The following is an 18004-nucleotide window of genomic DNA, read 5'->3' as shown; positions in this document are numbered from 1 at the left end:
TAAAAATGCACAGCTCTGCAAAACACACTGTGCTACCTTCCCCACCCCAGCTTAACATACAATCCCTCTGACAATATCAACAGTTGCCTAACATGACATTTCACATACCACCCCAATTTGGATAGTATGTGCTTGAAAGAGAACTTGAAACACTATCACTTAATGTGATGAGTTTTAGGAGAAGATTGAAGGAAGTAAACTGAGAATTAAGATTACAAAATGGCTCTTTCATTCCTCTGTGGGGATGAAACAGTATGAACAAAACAACCAAACCCCAAATGCTATTTACTTTGGGAAACAGGGTATGTCAAACTTCTCAGAGTAGGTGGAGTCAAGTAAGGACACAATTAGACTAAAGACACCACCAGCAAATTGCTGCACACAGTGATATCCCTGCGTACAGGCACAGCTAGCTGCAAGATGCCAAGGGGGGAGGACAAGCTGTCCCTGGAAAGGAGTGTGTGGGGGGATGTACCACCACACAAGCAAACCCCATCCCCTAAATAAGGCTGTAATTTAGGGATGCACTAATGCACTAGCGAAGATCCACTTACAGGCTGTGCTGCAGTTTTGATTAAAGGCCTCTTACCTTTGTTACTGAACAAATGTTATAATTAGCTAGTGCTGCTGCTTGTTTCTGTTTGTGTGCTCTTTGTTTTTGAGCTGCTGCAGTATAGAGCAAATATGTGAGTGGATGATATACAGCTACCTCTGTTTAATCTTTTTTTTTTTTTTTTGACAGGCTCAGGGAAAGAAAGAAGACCAGGACAAACACTGTACTTGATACAGTGCTGTTCTCCTTTGTTTTGGTGTTTGGGAGAGTTATAATGCAAACTTGATACTTGAGGTCATTTTACTAAAGGGAAGTGAGGTAAAAGTATTAGTAAGTGTAACTAGATGGTTCAATTTACTTCATGTCTTGCAAATTAGCACATATCAGTACTGAAATCCACAGTCCATGAAACAGCATTCCATAAGACAGCAACAACAAGACAATCGTGTATGAGCCCTACAAACTTATGATTAAAGCCCACATGAAGTCTAAGTACAGGAGATAAATTCAGTAGCTATGGTCAAATCAGTCCTTGGCTATTTCACTGGGAGTTCAAACAAGATTTGTCAGAATTATAGCATGGAAGAGATTATCAGTCCAGAGGTCTGTGGATGAGGAATTAAAAGACAGCCAACCCACTTTCAAACTATCATTCAATTTCTTGGCTACATCCAAACCAAATTAAAAAAAAAAAGTCATTAACAGATTCCCCATCTTCCCTTTTTTACTAATTTGTCACCCCATATCACTGTAAAAAGTCATTGAACTGACTCGACCTTGCTAAGATACTGCTAATGTCCCAGCAGTAAGTTACCAGAAATTTCCTACTGTGAAAGAATGTAGGTTACATTTTTAAGCACAAACAAGTTTAGGGGAAAAAAGAAGACACTTCAAGCTTACACTGAAGAAAGATATGAAAGGTGGATACTATTTGAGAATCGTGTAAGCTAGAGGCAAGGAGGGGGTGAGGGTGTCAGCATCTGAGACACTTCAGATCTGTAATTACATTGGAATCTTTTGCTGAAAGGTGGAAGTGGTCAAGAAGAATGGAACTAACTCATCCTTTTATGAGAAGACGATTCCCTGAAAAACTGTGTTGCTTGTTTTTAGCACCTGAGCTACACAAAGACACACTTCTCAAACATTAAGAAAACAGAAATTATTTGCATCTCTGCTCTGACTGACCTGACTACCTGAGAGTAGCTTTTTGTTAGAAATTAGCAATTGCATTAGTATTACTGAAGAAGGTGGAGGTCATGGTTATACACATGACAAACTTTTCAAGTACTGCATACTAATATCTAGATTGTTCCTTGTAACTAAGTCACCACTTTCTATTCTTCAAGACTGCCAAACCTGTGACATGCAAATGTTACCAACTGATTTAGCACATCCATAAGTTTCGAATATGATTGGCATCGTACATAATTTCAGAGCATGAAAGAAAATTGGTTGGGAAACATCTAATTTTCATCTTTCAACGTGACAATACATGAAAAAAAGCATCTGAAATGCACAAATTTATTGCCTAAGTAACTTCAAAATCCATGTATTTAAAGACACCCAGGTCTTTACATGTCAAACTTGCACTCCTATGGATTGTGCAACACTTGCTCCAAATTGCTTTCTCTTTGGAGACCTACTTTGGGGAAAGTGACCTACCTAAAGCTGTTGTCAGCTGTTGGAAAAGGCTATCTAGCCTTCAAGGAACCAGGTATTTATTCAGTATCTAATTAGTTCAGAACCTGAAGAACATTGATGCAAGCCTGGCCAGGACAAAGAGTAACTGTAGCTCTTTGAACCAAATGCTGGGAAAGGTTGGAACTTACCTCCACGGTCTGATTTTTCTAACTTGGAAAGAAGAAATAAAAATGCAGTAACTATAAAAGCAAGGGAAGCCTGGGGAACAGCTGACTATAAACTGCTATTTATCAAGTCTCAGGGCACATATTTCATAATCCTGAAGATACAAAAAATTCTTTTCATTTAAAATTTTGTACTTCACCTTGAAAATCCAGCACTCTATTACTTGTCTACCAAGAAATCCCCATAATTCTAACTAATTAGAATTAATGCTAAATTCTAATAAATGATCTGGATCTGCTATTTTCATCTTTCCCCTCAATGTAAATATACATTAAAGAGGAGGTAAAATACAGACAACTCCAAAAGTAGTAAGACCTGGAGAATAAAAGAGCAAAAGCTCCTAGTTGGGGAAAAGAAAGAACTATACTTTTAAAAAGTACTTCTATTAGTTAAAATAACAAGAAATAGTTAATGGTTTGGTTTTTTAAAATTTGTAACTTCAGTTGGTTTTGTTGAAAAAAGCCCCCAAACCCAAAGCCTCCCCTCCTTGTGTTAATTTGTATATACCATTTTCCCTTTTTCATATGGTTCTAAAGCTAGACAAATGAAAGAGATATTTCCTCTCCAACAGTTAATTAAAACAGATAACTTGCATATTTTCTACATAAAACAGTTTTGAATAGCCACAGTTCTGACTTTGTCATTGTGACTGGTATCCTAAGCAAGGTGCAAGTCACCTCAGCAGGTACCACATCAAGACTGCCCGGACACTGCAGTAACTTCAAAGGACCAAATTAATTCCCCAAAGACACTTGTCTTTTTCCTTCTAAGTTAGAAGATGAACTTATCAAGGCCTACTGCAGCATTCTGAGGAGAACTGAATTTATGTCATGTTACAAGTGTAAGAAATGACAAATAAGGCATACCACAGGATCATAAAATGGGCTGGAAGGGACTTTAAAGATCACCTAGCTCCAAATCCCTTCTAGTAGAAGGGATACCTTCTACTAGACCAAGTTGCTGAGAGCCCCATCCAACCTAGCCTTGAACACTTCCAGGGGGCATCCACAACTTCCCTGGGCAACCTGTTCTACATCTTCACTGTAAAGTGGGTTCAAAACTCCTTGAACATCATCACCTGAATTTCAGAACTTTCCCAAAAGCTCCTTGTGAGTTCCTGTAACACAGCTTTACCTTCACAGGTCTTAGTTATTTTTGTCAATTTAAGACAACTACAAATGCACAGAAAAATAAATTTTAAGTTGTAGATAGATTTTTCACACGCATTCAATTTCATGGTACAACCTAAAATATAGATCCTACCACTTATGATATCCTACTTGAGCTTTTTGAAAAGTTATGATAAAGGAAAAATTTGAAGTCATTCCCCTAGCAACACATACCAAAACTCATGACTTTCTCTGTAGAGCACTGATTTTATGACTAAACAAATTTATGCAAAGACCTTTTTATTGTAATATCCAAGTGATGAGCAAACTAATTCTACTTCCACCTCCATTCCAGGTGTCAATGAACACACTGACTGGAAAACTTACACTTCCTCAAACTAATTATTTCTTATTTCCAAACAAAGGCACTTAGAGAGCCTGAAAATGCCACACAAGCAAAAATGATAGAGCATTTAAAAAGAAATCCCCCATTGTTAATATACTGGAAGTCATCTCTGAATCATCACTGCCCTTCAGGCTTCCACATACCCTCTTTCACCTCCTTTGGCAGAATTTGGATCTGCCAAACCTGAAACAATTCTCCTTTTGTCCTCTAGAATTGAAGAGTTATCCACCTATCTATTTGCTGGTATAATAAAAATCAAAATCTGGGTTGAGAAACTTACCACAAGATCAACTGTAAAATATTACTATGGTGGCTAACAACAGTTTCTATGTTATTAATCCAATCAGACAGGTCTATGCCTGTCATCTTTGCCCAGATTTGAACTCCTGTTGCCCAACAGAATAGAAATTGGTGATGCAGGAAGAAATGCTTAACTGTACAGTATTATTTGCTTGTGGCTCAGCAAGCACTTAACCACATATATAAAGCTCTGCCAAGATGTCCTCCTACAACAAAAGAACTTAAGAAAAAAAAAAAGAGAGAACACAAACACAATCAGTAGTTGGCAGATTTTGGGTGGAACACTATTTACCTACTACTCGATCTTAAAATAGAACCCAGTATTTTTACAGGTTTTAAGGACTGAAATAAAAGGTCTTTTCTGCCTGCCTGAAGATACAATTTTAATCAGCTTGCCAACTGCATTGTCTATTTATCACTAGGTTACTGAGATATATTGGTGGGATCAAATCTCAAAAGCATACCAAATTATTAAAAAGATCTTTTTCATGGTGGAGAAAAAAAGTCTAGTTCTACACATACAGATTTTTAAAATTTCCATCTCTTTAGAGGACATAGCACAAATAACACCAGTGGAGATGCTAGAGGAATCTGTACCAGTGCATCTAAGTGTGGATAGCCTCAAGACAGCCTATACAGTTAAGGCAGGGCAGTACTAGAAGAGGATAACTGTGAAGACATTTTGCATAATAAAAGCTGACTATAAAAGAAAGATGACATTTCTAAGTCCAGCAATATTTATCTGGTACAGACTGAGATTATCAGTCTCTACTTGCTTCTAGTTTCCCAACCATGAAGTCTTTCTGACACTCGTGGATACATTTACACATCCTGGCAGCATTTGGCACTACTTGATCCCAGAAGGGTACCAAGAAGATAAACACATTAAAGTTTTCAAAAACAGATATTCGGATTAAAAGCTAGTAAAACATTTTATCAGAGGAATAGCACTAAGGAAATTGTACATACTATATTCCTTGCATAATTTCAAATAAAGCCTGGATAAAACTCCTAAACATTTAACAAAAAAAAGTCCTTTCTGGTACTGTGGTAATTGAGACATATGAGGGATGGCTTGTTGTCAAAAATAAGAAAAATAAAATGCATTTTAGACATGAGTCATCACTGTCAATTTGAACATCTGAGAAATGTGAGTTCTCCTTTAGTCCTCAATGGTGAGAGAATGGTGCAGAAGACTTTGCCACAAATTTTCTCAGTTTCCTTCTGTGGCTTAAGAAAATAACTTCATGGCACCATGTACAAAAGGGGTATGCACATACAGTACAAACATAACCTGTCCAAGAAAAGTGTGGAAGAATAAGAGAATATGCACACATATAAAACTGGAAAAGGCCACCCTGTCCTTTAACAGGTCACCTGTACAAAAGACACTGCTGCTAGCACAGTGTGCTTATAAACCCTCTACACCCCTACATGCTTGACTTTAAAGAGAGTCAGCTGTAGGACCTTGTTAGATATTAATTAACAAAAACAGGGAGTTGCCTTGGTAAAAAGTAAACAACATTCCAGTTGCAGAGTGTGATGTAATATGGGTGGTTGCATATAGACTCTACCATTAAACTATTAAAAAAAATATGCTGAACAGATTGGTGGATGAACAAAAATAGAATGCTAGACTTTCACAGCATTAGTATAACAAACAAAATCAGGATAAATCTATCCTTGTTCTAACATTTTAAGCATACTCAGTTGTATGTGGAAAGTACTCAGCAATGCCAGTTGCGTTGCCAGGATCACTCACTGCTAGTGACTAGTGTTCTATTTCAGGGTATTTATTTACTTTTGAAAAAATTCTGCTATAATATATGAAATTAAGAAAGGAAAATACAAATTAGCATCTGTGTATTGAAAAGACAACTCAAAGCTTTCAATACACAGAGCCAAAAAAAAAAAAAAAAAAAAAAAAAAAAAGATTTCCCAGTATTATGTGCCTTGGTGTTGCAAGGCATAACACCACTCCGATAATACTGACCCAAATTCTTCAATATTTGGTCCCATGCACTGCTTTAATTTATGTCATGTACCAGTCCAAAAGGACTATGCATTAGTGATACTTGTCAGAATGCAGAAAACTCATGCTCTTGTTCCTCGTGATATCCCTTCACTGTGACAGCAGTGAGAGAAGAACTTAATTTAACTTTTTACCAGCTCATCATGACCTCCAGCCAGGACAAATCCTAGATAGCAACATGTCCTTAAGAACTTGTCCATCCATACTGCTGGAGAAACATGACGAGATTAACTAAAAAAGCCCCTGCTTCTGACTGCTAATACTGCAACAACCAACTGCACAGCTTTAGTCTGAAGGGATACTTATGTTCCAAGCACTGGGACAACTGAGGCACCTTGGGATTCTCAGACTGGACTTTAAGAAGAGGTCTCTCCTAAGGAGGGCGACAGCACAGCAGACTGGTTCCTCAGGGAGCCTATAGGATCTTCACTGAAAAGTGTTCAAGACATGGACAGATTCTGTGACACAAAACCTGAGCTGGTGCTGGTGGCAGTCCCATGCCAAGCAGGAAGCTGGCCTAAATGATTTTGAGCTCCTTTGCAACAATGAGCTCTATGACTCTGATGTGAGAAGTATCACTTATTTGCTGCAAAACAATTTTCTACAAAACCACTCCAGCTATCCTGGGTTAAGGAACTTGGTATTTTATGAATTGATGTGACCTCCAGAATTTTAATGCAATACTATGAAAAGAAAGTAAATTCATAGTAGTGAGAAATATCTTTTTAAGGCTGAGACATATAGTCTTAAATAGAATACTATCACAGAGGGGAAAAATGTTTTATTTTCAATTCTGTGTAATCCAGGCTTTGATAAATGCAATATAATAGAATGCTTTTGCTTTCACTGCTGCATAAAAATCCTGAAGGTTTCACTCCCTTTATAAATGGAAGCAATTAATCGTGAAGAGAAATATTGTTAAAAGAAATTTATAATAAACAGTGCTTTAAAAAACTAATGTTAAAATGCTTTAAAATAAAGAACAACAAAAGCACTGGAACTGTAGACAACACTAAATGACTGTTCTGGACATGCACTGATCCCCTGTATCACACAATTAACAAGGCTGTTAGGTTTTTATAGCTCAAACGTTGCCTAAACTTTCAACTTTTTCTCAACTTTTCAGGACTTGATTTGTCAGAATGTACATAAATCATTCAACCCTCCTTGCAGTTTCTATGTACAGGAAAAACTGCTACCTGCCATGCAAAAAAACAGAGCCTAACTTCTTGAAAACAAAGTAAAATTTCAGAGATGTATGCAGAGCTGAAAACAAACAGCCAGGAGAGAAACCAGAAAATAGAGATGGAAGAAATAAAAACCAATGGAAGGCAGTTTGAGAAACCTAAGTGATAGGTAAATGAACAAAAACAAGAGTACCAATGAAAAACAACAGGATTTGAGGAGGTAGAAAGCAAGTTACACATTCATTACAGGCACAGAAGAAACACAACGTCTGAGCCATGGAACAAATTAGGAGGATCACTACATAATTACACATACAGATCATCTAACCATCTTCCCATTACAGAGCAAAAGAGAAAAAAACATCTGGGAAGTTGACCAAAAACATGACCTGAAGGAACTACCTCCACAGAATGTCCCAGAAAGCCCTGCCTGCGTGGAGAGGTCTAGGGAAGAGCAGTGGGCACACACAACCTCCCAGGACAGACAGGGGTTGCACAACTGTTTGGGTTAATATCAAAGCAACCTCGAAGAAAGGAAAAGGGAAGGAAAGCAAGCAGCAGCCACACTGAAGAGCAGAACTGCTTTGCACGCAGTACTTAACATATGGAATAAACAGTACTGAGGCAACACAAGGGAACAATTAGTCTAAACAGTTTTGTAAATATCTTGGACAAATACCAGAAGAGAAGAATACTGAGGAAGACACTGACTAATTCAGGGGAGGGAAGGGGCCTCGATGGCTTTTCTGGCCTCCCTCTGTCCTTGCGTGCCCTGTATTTATATTTGAACACTTGCATTACCCAGCATATAGGCTATTTAAGGTCAGGAAAGCATTGCAGTAGCACAGCTGCCTCCAGCAAGTAGTGCTTGACATCACTAAACCACACAGAAGAGTACAGCCCTTTCATTGGCTTCAACAGCAAATATCTGCAAGCAGAATTGTTTCGCTCTATTTGTACAGGTTTTTCCACTGCACTGTGGTGTCGGCAACTTCAGCACTAACAGAGTTTAGCGCACTGAAACTGTTGAACAACGCAAATTTTCTCTCCGTTTTTTCCTCTTTTTTTTTTTCTCTCCGTATTTTTAGTGGCCCCTGACCAGAAACCAGCTGAAAGAATTTAGTTTTAAAATTCAACTAAAAAGAATGTACACTTTGATCATCTAAATTTTCAGTTCTTGCCAAATTGAACTTCTCTTCCTCCATGGGTCGTTTGACACATACTGCACACACATACTAAATATCACACACGAGATCTCTCATTTAAATTCTGTAATATTCTTTGTTGACACATAAGTGGGTTTTTCCAAACTATACATGAAGAGTCCCATTCATTAACATAATGGCCACATAATTTGTTGCCTATAGTCTGTACTTTCATTTAAACATGCTGAAGTTTAGTGTAGCTAAGAGGTTGCCTGTGGCAGGTTCAAAATTCAACAAACCCCTGTGACTTTTTAAGGGGACTCTTTAGAGTAAAGCTCCTAGGAAAGAAGTTCACAATATTCCTGAAGGGGAATCCGTTATCCAGGAAAAGACCACTCAAAAAAAAAGTCTCACCCTTGATAATGTCTTTTATACATTTTCTCCAGGTAGGTCCAGAGTACAAGTGCTGAAAAGGAGCCGGGGTTTCAGCTAACATTTACATCAGCCAAGCAGCTTGTAGTAGTAGTTAAGTAGCAGGATGGACTGTGACTGTCTCATATGCCTTAAACAAAATAAGCAATACAATGAATCACATTCTTGACAATAATTAGGGAAAAGGAAACCCCCAGAAATTCTTTAGTCACATTTTAAAAATCAGCCATTTTTTTTTTTTGGGAAAATGGCACCTTCCTATAATGGATTATTAAGGAGGTATTAATATTCTTTTCAAGAAGGTGTCAAGTTTAAAATGCCACTGATTATTTGCAGGAAAGATGGGAGGGAGAAAGCAAAGGAAATTGAGAGGTAGTACCCAGTAGTACTGAGGTCAAGAAGTTTACGGAAAAAAAGGCAAGTTGGCAGAAAAACCAGCTCTTCTGGTAATGTCAGTGTGCACTACAATCCTTTATCACACTAACAGTGGGGCCAAGACCCCTCCCCTTATATTCTCTCTCCTGCCCATCAAATTCCTCACACTCCTCAATTCCTCTGCCATACTCCTCAAATTCATGCTCCCAGTACTGCCACATTTCCTCCTGGAACATCAGCAACAGAAATGTGTTTCCTAGCAGGTACTACCAGCTCTCCCCAATGGGGGGATGGGAGGCAGAAGGAGAAAACAACAGAGACAACCAAAACTGAGATCTTTCACATACAGATTAATTCTATTTCACACCTGTCAGAGGTTATATCTGAAAATCTTGAACTTTTCACTTTCCAGTGGTCAGAGATTTGTACCAATTGAATGTGGCCATCTGGAAGCAAGCATTTAACAGTAGCTGAATTTTTGTTAATCGCTTTAAATAATAAAATAGAAAAAGTCTGAAGACAGAACACTAATGTGAAGACCACAATTAGAATGAAGTTCTCAGAACAAATGATTTAATCATCATATTCAGAAGAAAACCACATATCCCAAATATGCAAAAATCAACTTCAAGAAAGCATACTTTGTTAAGATACCACGTTCTGTAGTGGTGGGTTTGCATTTACATCAAGAACTGGGAAAAAATACCCACGCAGCAACAAAAGTGGGTTCAAAGTGTACTCTAGGAAATCTGAGTTTTCATAACTGTTGAATAAATGTGCCTTTCCATACCCACTGCATTTTCTGCCAAGATTCTAATTAACACATTTAACTACTGTTTCAGTTTTGGTAATTATTGCCCAGTTAGAATGAATACAGTAGAACTACTAAATCTCAGCTCTGATCTGAAAGAAAAACCTTACGTGACCTGCTCGTACCACTTTCCATCTTTTGCCAGCAGTCCTGGCTAATCAAGGAGGTCCCAGCTGACTGGACATGAGCAAATATAATGACCATCTATAAGAAGGATCAGAAGGAGGATCTGGGCAGCTACATGCCTGTTAGTCCTTGTGCTGGAGAAGGTCATGGAGCAGGTTAACCTGGGTGTCACATGGCACTTGCAGGACATTCAGGGGACCAAGCACAATGGGTTTATGAAAAGTGGTCCTGCTTGACCAACTCTGTCTCCCCTTCTGTGACAGGGTGACCAGTTTGGTACATGAGAAAAAGGCTGCAGATGTTCTCATTGACAAGCCTTTGCCATAATTCCCTACAAAATTCTCCTGGAGGTGTTGGCAGCCCATGGCTTGGACAGGAGCACTCTTCACTGGGTGAAAAACTGGCTGGATGGCCAGGCCCCGAGAACAGCAGCGAGTGGAGTTAATATTCAGCTGGTCACTAGTGGGGTTCCCCGGGGCTCAGAATTGGGGCCAGTCCAGTTCAAAATCTTCACTGACAATCTGGACAAGGGGATCAACTGCCTCCTTTGAGGCATTTGAGTTTTCAGATGACACTAAGTTGGGTGGGAGTGTTGATCTGCTGGGGGGGAAGGAAGGGTCTGCAGGGGGATTGGGACAGGCCAGATCAATGGGCTGAGGTCAGTATGAGGTTCGATAAGGTGAAGTGCTGGGTTCTGCACTTGGGTCACAACAACCTCTTGTAACACTAGAGACCTGGGGAACTGAATCTGAAAAGTTGTCCAAGAAGAAGGTGGCGAAGAAGGCCAATGACATCCTGGTCTATATCAGCAATACTGTGGCAGCAGGACCAGAGCAGTGACTGTCCTTCTGTACTCAGCACTGGTGAGGCCACACCTTGAGTGCTTTGTAGAGTTTTGGGACACTCACTATGAGAACACTGAGGTGCTGGAGTGTGTCCAGACAAGGGCAATGGAGCTGTTGAAGGTCTGGAGCACAAGTCCTGTGAGAAGAAGCTGAAGGAGCTGAAGTAGTTTAGCTTAGAGAAAAGATGCAAGAGGGATATTATCTCCCTTTCCACCTACCTGAAAGCAGGATGCAGCCAGGTGGGAGTTGACCCCTTCTAGCAACAAGTGATAGGAGAAGAGGAAATGACCTCAAGTTGCACCAGGGGAAGTTTAGGTTGGATATTAGGTAAATTTTCTTCACCTAAAGGACGGCCAAGCATTTTAACAGGCTGCGCAGAAGAGTGGTAGTCACCACCTCTGGAGGTACCTAAAAGATATCTAGATGTGGTACTTAGGGACATGGTGGACTTGGCAGTGTTGAGCTTGTATTTCAACACAATTATATTTTTCAAAAGAAATGATTCTATGATTAAATTTATTGACAAATTACAAGAAGTTTCAAACTAGTCAGGTAATTTTAAAATTCGATGCCATCAGTAACTCTGAAGCACTTACCCTCTGAAAGAGCAATTTAACTCCAAAGAATCAATCTTTGGAATTAAGGCTGTTTAACAACAGAGAAACTACTGCTTCAACTGTGATTTCCCAGCAACTTTGTATCTAACTGTTGCTTTTTAAAGCAGAATTTAACACCAGTATGTTACCAATGAAAGCAAAAATAAACTTGCCCCAGAAAAACTCCAAATTCCGCTACATATAAATTTTACCTGAACCTGATTTTTACATTGCATTTTGAAGAAACACCTGGTCAGTAATTGTTTAGGTTAACATTTAACCCCAGTTACCGGACCCCCTGTCTAATCTATTACTGCCATACCAAATGCCACACAATAAAAAGAGAACACCTGCTTCAAATTTCTTCTGTCAGCCTAATTAATGTTACAGAAAACATTTCAAAGAGTTCAAACTGTCCCTACCATTGATTCAGAGTTCTTTAGAACAAAAGGTCCTACATAAAGTCCCTGCAAGTATTCCTACTAATTCTTAGGTACAAAAAAAATCCAGCCACCTGTGACAGACACAGTTCAGTACTAACACGGATTTGTTCTGATCAGCAGGCTTCCTTTCCTCTACAAAAACATTTCAGGAAATGAAGGTGAAACCTGCTTTGTGTGCTCTAATGTCTTCGGAAAATATCCAAGAAAGGTACTTCAGTACTGCACAAGGAATGTATGAATGACAATAAGAATACCCTCCAACCCCCCTAAATTCTAAGAGCAACAGAGGCAGCAAAAAAAGACTAAAATTGGATGTATAAAAAAAAAAGTAAGATTTTTTGTAAAACTGAAATTAATTTCAGTATCAAAATAAGCACAATCTAATGAAGTAATTTTAAAAATAGCCCCTATTGCAGATAGAGAGGAAGACATCAAAAATACTAAGTACTGACTTAGCTAGTAATGAAGATAACATCAACTTTCAATACTGTTGCCATGATTAGTTTTGACTAATTAAAAGTCCTTCTGACAATCTCACTGTACAAAGATACAAGTCTAAACATATGGGCAACAGTAAAGAATCAAGAACACCTTAATGAATAGTACACTGTCTGATGTTCCAAAAAAAGTACTTTGTTCCCTTTTTCCTTCATTATCACTCTTCGTAGGTGGATAAAAATGGCTAGAAGCAGTGGTATCACAAAATCCTGAAAAGGTATTTTAGTCAAGTACAGCTTTATAATGATACTTAGAAACGCCTGTGTTGAAAGATGGATTATTACAATAAAAGGTGGAGCGTTCATTGCACATGACAATTAACATGATACAGATTAGGACGTTCAGTTAGGGTAGCCTGAAATCAATTATATGTGCACAATTGAAAAAATGCATCAATTTAATGGAGAGATTATATCTAAAGGAATCAAATGGCTTTAAAATCTGTGAAGTAGACCATTCTATCCTATTCAGAAGTATGCAGAGGGAGTTGAAGAAGGCTATGCTGAATCACGTTTTCATTTTGTTCTGTGATGTTTCACTAATGACTTTTCCTATGTGTGTATTTCAACCATACAAGAAAATACTTGTAAGAATTATTTTACTTGTACATTTTACTTTACATTTACTGATGGTGTAGTATTATGCCTCCACCATCACATTACAGACCCTTAAATATACAGGCTGACACTCAAAGCCTGACAAAACCTCCAGAAGACACAAATCCTTTCCAATACTCAGCTCTAAGTTTTGCTCTGAGACTTGAGGCAACACTGAGCTCTGTATTTCCACGAAAGGTGTGTCAGACCAAAAACTGTCCTGTATCTCCTATACAGAGAAACTGGTACCTCATTACCTAGCAACAAAACCAGTCCCACTGAACTGCCTCAAGTATTTCATACCTTGACAAATAGGTCTAATTGCTTAGTCTCTTAACTGACTTAAAAATCTCTAACTGAGCCATTTAAAGACAGCATTAACATATCCAGCATTAAAGCACCATTTAGATGATGGACACATAATCTTAGCTCTCCTACAACTATTTTCACTAATTGCTCTATAGCAGCTTCAAAGGAAGGAAAAAAAAAAAACCAGAACAATCAGTGCTGTTGAACACCTAGAATAGAAGTACAAGTCAATCTGCTTTGACTGCCAGCCCCAGTCTGTCCTGATCTCTCCTGAAGCTGTCAACATGCCATCAAGAGTTGATAGCAGCAAAACAGATGATTTTTTGGACACAAGAGGAGTACAAAGTAGAGCTAGACTGGCAACCAGGTTATGGCACTGGCTACAGTTTCTGAAGACTTGGCTGACAGGGGCATGATGGCACACCAAGCAGGCAGTAAATATGTCTGATGGACTGGCCAGGCACTGACCAAACAAAGCTTAATGGAACAGGAAGCACTGCAAAGCAATGGTCATTCCTCCTGCTTCCCATGTCTGCAAAGATGTTCTGGGATTTGAAGCCACGAACTGCAGTGGATGACTACTAACAATTCTACTTAAATCGTCAACTCACATGAATAACCACAATTTTGTATGCCAAATTGAAGATCTTCTGACTTCCACAAAGCAGGCACATAAAAAGGCCTAAGCACAACCATTCATTTAGTGACTGTGCATTCATAATCTGTCTGAAACAGCAGGCTTCTACTGGTGGCACCATGGCATGCCAACTTCAAAGGTGAAGCCCTCCACAGCTCCCCTGTGTCTCAAACACAGCAAGAGACAGTACTTGGTAGTAAATGGATAATATTTTATGCTTTTCCTCTTCCAAATCCCAGCAGAAAGTGCAGGTAAAGACAAGAAACACCTCAAAGCAAACACACGTTTCATTTTCTCTTCAGTTTTTTTCTCCCGTCAGTGAAAAACATACAGGAACATTTCAAAGCCTAAGAGTTCAGATCAGGTTCTTGTTATCCTCCCCTGCCTGTATGAGAAGGTTAAATGCAGTCACCGAACTCTGCATACCACCCTCAGTCACGAAGAACCCTCTGGCACAGCTCCCAGACCAGTAAGAAACAACCATTTCAGTCCCCAAAGCATGGAGCCTGATCCATTTAAGCAAAACAACTTCTACTGACAGCTGGTTTTCTTAGCATATTCACGTCTGTGTATTTATCAGAGAAAAGCCCTCCAGGACAACAGTGTTTATTGCAGGATTATTTCTGCGAACACAGGGAACACAGCATTCACTGAGTAACAGTGTTTCTACCCTAATATAGTTTTTTTCTTAAAACATGAACCAAAATGAACCCATTTTTATGTTCTTTAGCATGGATGACTCATGAAGGAAAAGAAATTTACATACATTGAATTTTTTTCTTAAGAAAAAACCCCAAAACCTTCTGATCCCCATTCACGTGTAGTATGCTGACACAAACTTTTAAAAGCATCAATATAGAAACCAGCTGTTCAATCCTGCACTGATTCTTTGGATTTAGAGTCTAAGGACTTGTGGAAAACAAAGATATGATGGGCAGTTTTAGTACAAATTTCCATCCCATATGAGTATCTACTATACTTTCTCTAGAAAGGCAATTTTGAACAAAAAGATGCTTTCTGCCAAAAAAGGTAGGTTTAGAGGCACTGTGAATAACTCATGGATATCCACCAGGGACATAAAGGGTAAATATCTCAGCAGGTCCTTATGCCCTAGATTATGGCTGTGCCTACCTAGCTCAGCTGTATGACCTCTCCCCAAAGCACAGCAGCTCACAGCAGAGGATGGAGAGCATCCTGAGAAAAGTCCCCTGCCCTGAGGTGGGAGGAGGGGAAAGATGAGTTCAGGACACACTCACCCCATCTCTCAAATTGTGTGGTCAGTCTGTGTGGTTTCTCAGCTTACCACTTCCTACAGAAGTGTACAAAAACTGTTTTCTATGATGCTGTAGTAAAGATGGCAGTTTTTAAAACACAAATACACCTCAAACATCCAATGTTTCATTTTAGCTTTAGTTCTAATTTTGAAATAATTGAAAGTAACTGTATTGATGTAATGCAACAAAAAGCCAGAAGAATTCTTACAACTATAGAATGAAAGCTTTTTAAGTGACTGATTTCAAATTAAGGAAACGTTAAAAGCTGCTGTTAATGTGTTTTGAACAAATAGTATTGAAATTAACATTCCAAATTAGCATGTTTTAATGAAAGAATTAAAGCAGGTATTGTTATGAATAATCATTGATGAGATTTTTATAAATTAATACAAATCTTTCCCATCTCTAAATGTGGGGTTGGTTGATTGTAAGAACTGCATTTGACACTCCCGCAGCCAGACATCACACCATACAAGTCAATAAAGCACCAGTATTGACTTGAATGATCCACAACTCTTCTTTATGGCATTTCTACCTGCTGCTTCAATAGGTGAACTTTTCAAGTCAACCAGTGTACTAACATCTTCACCCCAAACCATAAAAAATGGACATTTCCCTGATTTTCGAAATCTCTCTTCCAGAGTCTATGACAACGTACAGTCAAAGTCTTCGTAGTATTATGCCTACTATGCATTTAAAAAAGTAGAGCAAATGTGTTTTACAGAAACCTTCAAAACAAAAAAAGGGTTTTTGAAACCCTATATTCACATTTTTAGGGCTCAAATTTGCTGACAAGATCTGTGGGTATGCATCATTTTTAGAAAGGGCAATGCGGGAATGTCTGTTTATATGGCAGAGCACAAGAGCAGTGAAACCTCTTGGGAAAGCAGGAGATAACTCACTTTACACAAACAGGGCCTTTTCCTCTTATTGCTATACAAACCTGAAATGTTATTTCATATGTCAGGAAAATGTTGTTCCTGTTTGCTCATTCTTCCTAAAGTGAACATATTTTACTATTAGCAAAATAATTGTGGGAATTCAGTATTTTTCATGTTTTGTTGAATTCTTGGGAATGTTATGTTGGGAACTATCAACTACTACCTGGTACACCTCAAAATCTGCTGCATAGAAAAAATACTCTGGCAATTTGTTTATGTGGCTTTTGTAGATCCAATTACTGTGAGCAGCAGGAAAGACCTTTATAAGCAGAACACAATTCAGATGTAGCATGCCATGGCCTCAAGTCATTAAACTAATCCGGAGGGTTTCTTGAGGCTTTTTGTACTTTTGGCAAAAAGTATAAAGTACACAATGTTGTTTCAGTTCCCAAACACTGGGAAGTTGAGTATCTAGACTGTCAGCCCCCCGCTAAACACAGCAGAGACTGGTTTTGGGAAAGCAACTTCAGTAATTATGCACTATCAGTACGTAGATACTGTGATAAAATCTCCAAATGCAGAAAGACAGACTGACTTAGTTAAGTATCCCAACTTGAACACACAGATAATGTGACAAGGTGCAGCACAGAACTCCAGGGTTAACTTGGCATGATTTTTAACATGACTGCATCTGCTAAAAATGACAAAAGCCATAAATATATCAGAATGTCAAATACATCAATACCACTAAGTAGCTTTCTGCAGTATCACTCTACACCACACATCTAAAATCAGATGCTCTTTAGGGCACTGAGAGAAAATACAATACTTCTAGGAACACAAAGACTTCTTTTGTATTGCTATTCTGCTAGGTATCAAGAGGTTAACATCTTTCCAAAGATACTGCTGAAAGTGGGAAAATATGCAATGTATTCATTAGCTCATGGATGATTTAGACAGACACACCTGGGTGGCCTGAAACATACTTTACCAGCAACATGTGACTACAGCTGAAAATACAATGGAACTAATGGTAGCCCATTTGCTTTTAAGAGTTCAGAAAAAGAATCCTTTGGCACATAGAAGGATAATTACATATTTGACTACAATTATTCCCTCAACCGATAATGACAAAAAGGAATTAATTGATGAAAATATGAAAGCTACTAAATACATTATCTGTGTGTTTAGACATGCACGTGTTTCCTACATTTTCCTGAAGTATCTTGGAAGTCCTATGCCTTTATCTAAGTCAACTTTTGGTTTTTATTTTCTAAACTGCATCCAAGAGTTTATCCAGATTAATAGTCTGTTGATCAAAATGTCAAGATACCATGTTTCTTCACTAACACAAACTTTATTCCCAAGTTACTATAAAACTGTGATAGCTGGTATTTCCCATTTTTCCTCTACACAGAGGTCATCACCAGCTGAGAGGAAAGCCAACTGCCCTATTAGCAAAAAAAAAAACCAACACGTCACTGAAACAACGCTATATCAATGTGAATGTGGAATACCTGGAAAGTCTAACAGTTATTTTTTTATGCATTACAAGACTGAGATACTGAAAACTAGAAGCAGCA

General features: G+C 38.5%; 1 protein-coding gene across 1 annotated transcript in view; it reads right to left on the bottom strand.

The window, feature by feature from the left end:
• Positions 1-18004, bottom strand: part of BABAM2 (BRISC and BRCA1 A complex member 2) — a 155745-nt gene that overhangs the window by 53225 nt on the left and 84516 nt on the right. The gene's annotated exons all lie outside the window — the stretch shown is intronic.

Source organism: Cinclus cinclus, chromosome 3, assembly GCF_963662255.1.
Source record: "Cinclus cinclus chromosome 3, bCinCin1.1, whole genome shotgun sequence".
Classification (NCBI taxonomy): Eukaryota; Metazoa; Chordata; class Aves; order Passeriformes; family Cinclidae; genus Cinclus; species Cinclus cinclus.
This window is presented reverse-complemented; position numbering and strand designations above follow the sequence as displayed.